We start from the raw sequence: 6,046 nt of genomic DNA on the forward strand, positions 1-6,046 counted from the left end.
ACCTTCTTTAGTACTGAGCTATTGTATATCTTTTGACAGAATGACGAGGACTAGAGCGACTGTTACTGGTGGTAGAGGGGAGGCACTTCCGAGGCAGTTGTTGAGGCCCCAGCTAGGGGTAGGGGTAGAGCCCGAGCTAGAGGTCGTGCTCGTGGAACGACACTAGGCAGAGGTCGTGGCCGTGGAGCAGCACCAGTTAGAGGTCGTACTAGAGAGGCCTCTCCTGAGCCTCAGATTGATGACAGAGAGGACCAGGTTCCTCCAGAGCCTGCAGTCACACCTTTGCTTCAGGATACATTATTGAGGGTGTTAAGTGTGCTTGAGAGCTTTACTCAGGGTGGTGGGCGACCGCACACCACAAGACTCTCAGACTAGAGAGGGGGCTCAGACCCAAGAGCAGCAGGAAGCTCCAGTTATGCATGATGCGGTGGGGCAGCCACCAAAGGATCCCATGGTTGAGAATGATCTTGCACCAGCAATTGGGGGTCAAGGTGAACCATTGGTTGTTCTGACAGAGGATGAGCAGCGTAGGTATGAGAAATTTCGAAAGATGGACCCACCTCAGTTTCAGGGTGGGAAGAGTGAGGATGCTCATGAGTTTCTGACTACATGCCGAGAGTTACTAGAGGTTGTTGGATTAGCTGAGTCACATGGGGTTCGATATGCTACACTCCAGCTTCGTGGGCCAGCGAGAGATGGTGGAGAACTTTTTCGGGAGAGTTTTCCAGTGCCTTTCATGACCGTTTTATCCCTTGGAGCGTGAGAGAGGAGAGTCGTTTGAGGTTTGAGAATCTGAGACAGGACAGCTTATCAGTTACAGAGTATGAGGCCCGTTTTTGCCAGTTGTCTAGGCATGCTTTGGCCATTATTCCAGACGAGACAGAGAGGATCCGTAGATTCGTGAGGGGGTTGACTTTCTCTATCAGATCGGCTGTGTTTAGAGCATCTAAGAGGGGGCTTCCTTCCAGTCCATTGTGAGTGCCGCTAAAGAGGAATTGATGGAGAGAGAAGAGTTTGGGGACCCTAAGAGAGTCCGTACAGCAGGTCAGTTTCATGGTGCCTCATCTGGAGGCAGGGGATCACACAGAGGGAGTGGTTCCTTTCAGCAGCGAGGACCCGTTCATGCATCTATGCCGACATCCGAGGGTGGTCAGATACCTCGGGGTTCTTATAGCGTGGGTCACGGTTCACAGCAGCGACCTATGGGGCGAGGCAATTATAGTGGGTTTTCAGGGTCGCACACAGTTCCCGGGACAGAGATTTTGCTTTTCTTGTGGAGATCCCGATCACCTGATGCGACAGTGTACTTCCCAGAGGGGTCGTGGAGGGTCCCAACCTAATTCTTCATTTCAGGCTAGACCACCGGTACAGGGTAGAGGCCGAGGCAGAGTTCAGTCAGGTAGAGGCGGTAGAGCTTCTAGTAGTGGTTCTGCAGCTCAGCAGAGTGGGGGTAGAGTTACCACCCAGGCTGGAGGTGGCCGAGGGGGCCACTGTTATGCTTTTCCGGGGAGACCCGAAGCGGAGACTTCTGATGCTGTTATTACAGGTATCATCCAGTATGCCATCGATCTGCGTCTATTTTTGATCCAGGGTCTACATTCTCTTATGTGTCCACCTATTTTGCTGCTGAATTTGATATGATATGTGATAGCATGACTGTACCTATTCGTGTTTCTACACCCGTGGGTGAACCCTTAGTGGTGGATCGAGTGTATCGATCTTGTCTTGTTTCTCTAGCGGGGTATGACACTTGGGTAGATTTAATCATTCTGGGGATGGTAGACTTTGATGTTATCTTGGGTATGAATTGGCTTTCTCCTTATCATGCTGTCCTTGATTGTAATGCTAAGACTGTGACTTTAGCAATGCCTGGTGTTCCGAGGGTTGAGTGGAAGGGTGCTAATGGCTCTTATCCTAGCAAGGTCATTTCTTTATCCGTGCTCAGAGATTGGTGGAGAGAGGGTGTTTGTCTTACTTAGCTTTTATTCGGGACACCAGTGTTGAACCACCTTCCATGGATTCTGTTCCCGTGGTTCAGGAGTTTCTCGATGTATTCCCTTCTGATCTTCCAGGTGTTCCTCCCGATAGGGATATTGATTTTGCTATTGATTTGGAGCCGGGCACTAAGCCATTTTCTATTCCTCCCTACCGTATGGCTCCAGCAGAGTTGAAAGAGTTGAAGGATCAGTTGCAGGATTTATTGAGTAAGGGTTTATTCGCCCTAGTGTGTCACCTTGGGGTGCCCCTGTGTTGTTTGTGAAGAAGAAGGATGGGACTATGAGGATGTGTATTGATTACAGACAGTTAAACAAGGTAACAGTGAAAAATAAGTATCCTCTTCGCGTATTGATGACTTATTTGATCAGCTACAGGGGGCATCTTTGTTCTCTAAGATTGATTTGAGGTCTGGGTATCATCAGTTGAAGATTAGGGCATCAGATATCCCTAAGACAGCTTTTCGGACTCGGTATGGGCATTATGAGTTCTTAGTGATGTCCTTTGGGTTGACTAATGCCCCTGCAGCTTTTATGGAGTTGATGAACGGGGTGTTTCGACCATACATTGATTCTTTTGTGATTTTTCATCGATGACATTTTGGTTTACTCCAGACTGAGGATGACCATGTCCGACACTTGAGAATTGTACTTCAGAGATTGAGGGAAGAGAAGTTGTATGCCAAGTTCTCAAAGTGTGAGTTCTGGCTTAATTCTGTGGCATTCTTGGGACACGTGGTGTCCAAGGAGGGTATTAGAGTAGATCCGGCCAAGATTGAGGCAGTTAGAGGCTGGACGCGACCTACTTCTCCTACCGAGATTAGGAGTTTTGTGGGATTGGCAGGTTATTACCGACGATTTGTTCAGAGTTTCTCTACTATTGCAGCTCCATTGACTAGATTGACTCGACAGGGTGTGGGTTTTCAGTGGTCTGATGAGTGTGAGGAGAGTTTTCAAAAGCTCAAGACTTTGTTGACTTCGGCTCCTGTGTTGACTCTACCTGAGGAGGGTGTAGACTTTACTGTGTATTGTGATGCTTCAGGAGTCGGATTGGGTGGTGTATTGATGCAGAAGGGGAAAGTGATTGCTTATGCTTCTAGGCATTGAAGTCCCATGAGAAGAACTACCCTACTCATGATTTGGAGTTGGCGGCTGTAGTATTTGTACTTAAGTTATGGCGTCATTATTTGTATGGGGTGCATTGTGAGATCTTCACTGATCATCGGAGTCTTCAGTATATCTTTAGTCAGAGGGATCTGAACTTGAGGCAGCGTAGTGGCTTGAGTTGTTGAAGGACTATGATGTGACCATTCTATATCATCCGGGGAAGGCCAATGTTGTTGCCGATGCTTGAGTAGGAAGACTCCTAGCATGGGAAGTCTTGCAGCACTTAGCATTGAGGAGAGACCATTGGCTAGAGATGTTCAGATGTTAGCTAATAGTCTTGTCCGGTTGCAGATCTCAGAGGAGAGTGATGGGATGATTGCTTTTATTGAGGCTGGTCTTCTTTAGTCGAGCAGATCCGTGCGCACCAGTTTGATGATGAGAAGTTATGTCTCATTCGAGACAGAGTATTGAGAGGAAGCCAAGGAGGCTGTCCTTGATTCTGACGGTGTCTTGAGGATCGGAGGCAGGATTTGTGTGCCCAAGACGGAGAGTTGACTAGACTGATTCTTGAAGAGGCCATTGTTCCCGATATTCTATCCATCCGGGAGCAGCGAAGATGTATCATGATCTGAGTCAGCATTACTGGTGGTGTGGGATGAAGAGAGATATTTCAGACTTTGTTTCTAGGTGTTTGACTTGCCAACAGGTCAAGTGTGAGCACCAGCGTCCCGGGGGTGTATCTCAGAGGATGCCTATTCCTACTTGGAAGTGGGAGCGGATCACTATGGACTTTGTTGTGGGTTTGCCTACCACAGTGGGTGGTTATGACTCCATTTGGGTTGTTGTTTAGGCTGACCAAGTCTGCCCACTTCATTCCGGTTCGGGTGAAATATACGGCAGAGAAGTTAGCCGAGCTATATATCAGTCAGATTGTGCGACTACATGGGTTCCTGTTTCTATTATATCAGATCGAGGTTCATTTTACTTCTCACTTCTGGAAGCATTACAACATGGTTTGGGTACTCAGCTAGATATGAGTACAACTTTTCACCCTCAGACAGATGGTCAGTCCGAGCGGACGATTCAGGTGTTGGAGGACATGCTCCGAGCATGTGTGATCGATTTTGGTGCTAGATGGGATCGACATTAGCAGAGTTTGCCTACAATAACAGTTATCACTCTAGTATTCAGATGGCCCATTTGAGGCGTTGTATGGCAGACGATGTAGGTTCCGATCGGTTGGTTTGATTCGGTGGAAGGGACTCTTTGGATACTGACTTGCTTAGAGATTATGGAGCAAGTCCGTAGGATTCAGTATAGACTGTTGACAGCCCAGAGTCGACAGAAGAGTTATGCAGACCGGAGAGTTAGAGCCTTAGTGTTTATGGAGGGCGATCATGTTTGGCTTAGAGTGTCACCTATGAAGGGTATGAGGTTCGGAAAAAGGCAAGCTTAGCCCTAGATTCATTGGACCTTTTGAGATTTTGAGTCGAGTGGGAGAGGTGGCCTATAAGTTGGCCTTGCCACCTAGTTTGTCGGCAGTTCATCCTGTTTTCCATGTCTCTATGCTTCGGAAGTATATTCCGGATGAGTCACATGTGCTTTCACTCGATTCAGTGGAGTTGGGTCCAGACTTGACATTTGAGGAGGAACCTATAGCTATATTGGACAGGCAGGTTCGAAAGCTTAGGACCAAGGAGATTGCTTCAGTGAAGGTGCAATGGAAGCACCGATCAGTGGGAGAGGCAACTTGGGAGACAGAGTCTGACATGCGTACCAGATATCCTCATCTTTTTAAAGCTTCAGGTACCTTCTTTCACCTTATGTTCGAGGAGGAATACGATTTTTAGTGGTGGATAATGTGATGACCCGGAATGTCATTTTTAGAAATTTTTAACTATTCGTTTAACTTGAGTTAATTAATTGATGGGTAATTGTAGTTGATTGAATTAATCGATAGTTAGTGGGCTAAAGTGATTATTTATTTAAGACCCTATACCATTAGGGCCATGTGTTAAAAATAAGTTAGTGGATTGTGTCAATTTTAATAAATAATTTATTAAGAAAAGAAAGGGAGTCAGAAACTTTTCTTAAGCGAACGCACAAGAGAGGAAAGGGAAAGAAATTCGATCTTCAGGTAACAATTAGTAGTACAAATTTGTCGTAATTGTTTTATCTAATTGATTTTTTGATAAAAGGGAATCTTGAATGAATTTGAGAATTTGGTTTAACGGAGTACTTAATGTTCTCTTCTTATTTACTGTGTCATTCGTATTTGGTAAATTTGGAGGCTAGGTGAGGAAGAAATTATTTGTTGGCATTAGAGAGGGAAATGATAGATAAAAGAATAAAAATTATGTAATATAGAGATTGGATGGGAATTAAGGTATATTTTTGTACGTTTGATAAAGTGGACCATGAGGCTATTTTGGAAATTTAAGGCAAGTAGGTTAATTGAATAGATCATGATGAGCCAATCATTGGATTGGAATAAAGAGTGATAATTGAATAATTGTCAGTATGTTGTTGGGGTTTAACAGAAGGGAAATTTGAAGTGAAAATATGGTGGGTATGATTGTTGTTAATGGCATTATGCAATTATTGTCAGGAATGGATAATTTGTTGGGATTTCGTGAGTTTTTCATGGTTCTGCCATAAATTTACGTGATCGGTTAGATTTCATAGTTAATTGTTCTTATTTTAAGTCTCATATTATAAATTAAATATGTAATATATTGAGATAGGTAAATAAATATTGGGTTACCGAATTGTATAAATATCATTAGACTTTTGATATTGGAGAAGTTGAAGCTTAGCTCTAGGCTTGAAACTTACAAACTTGATTATGAATTTGGGCAATTTTTTGCGTCTAGGCTAAACCTATAGTAATGTGATGTTGTTAGGTTCGAAATCTTATTGTGAATATGTACTTGAATAGATTGCAT

The 6,046-nt window shown here is 44.6% G+C and overlaps 1 pseudogene; it reads left to right on the forward strand.

The window, feature by feature from the left end:
- Window positions 1-998: 998 nt before the first annotated feature.
- Window positions 999-4,951, forward strand: LOC125809557 (uncharacterized; annotated as a pseudogene).
- Window positions 4,952-6,046: the final 1,095 nt, after the last annotated feature.

Source organism: Solanum verrucosum, unplaced genomic scaffold (genome assembly GCF_900185275.1).
Source record: "Solanum verrucosum unplaced genomic scaffold, falcon-dt-bn FXZP01000454.1, whole genome shotgun sequence".
In the NCBI taxonomy this organism is placed as follows: Eukaryota; Viridiplantae; Streptophyta; class Magnoliopsida; order Solanales; family Solanaceae; genus Solanum; species Solanum verrucosum.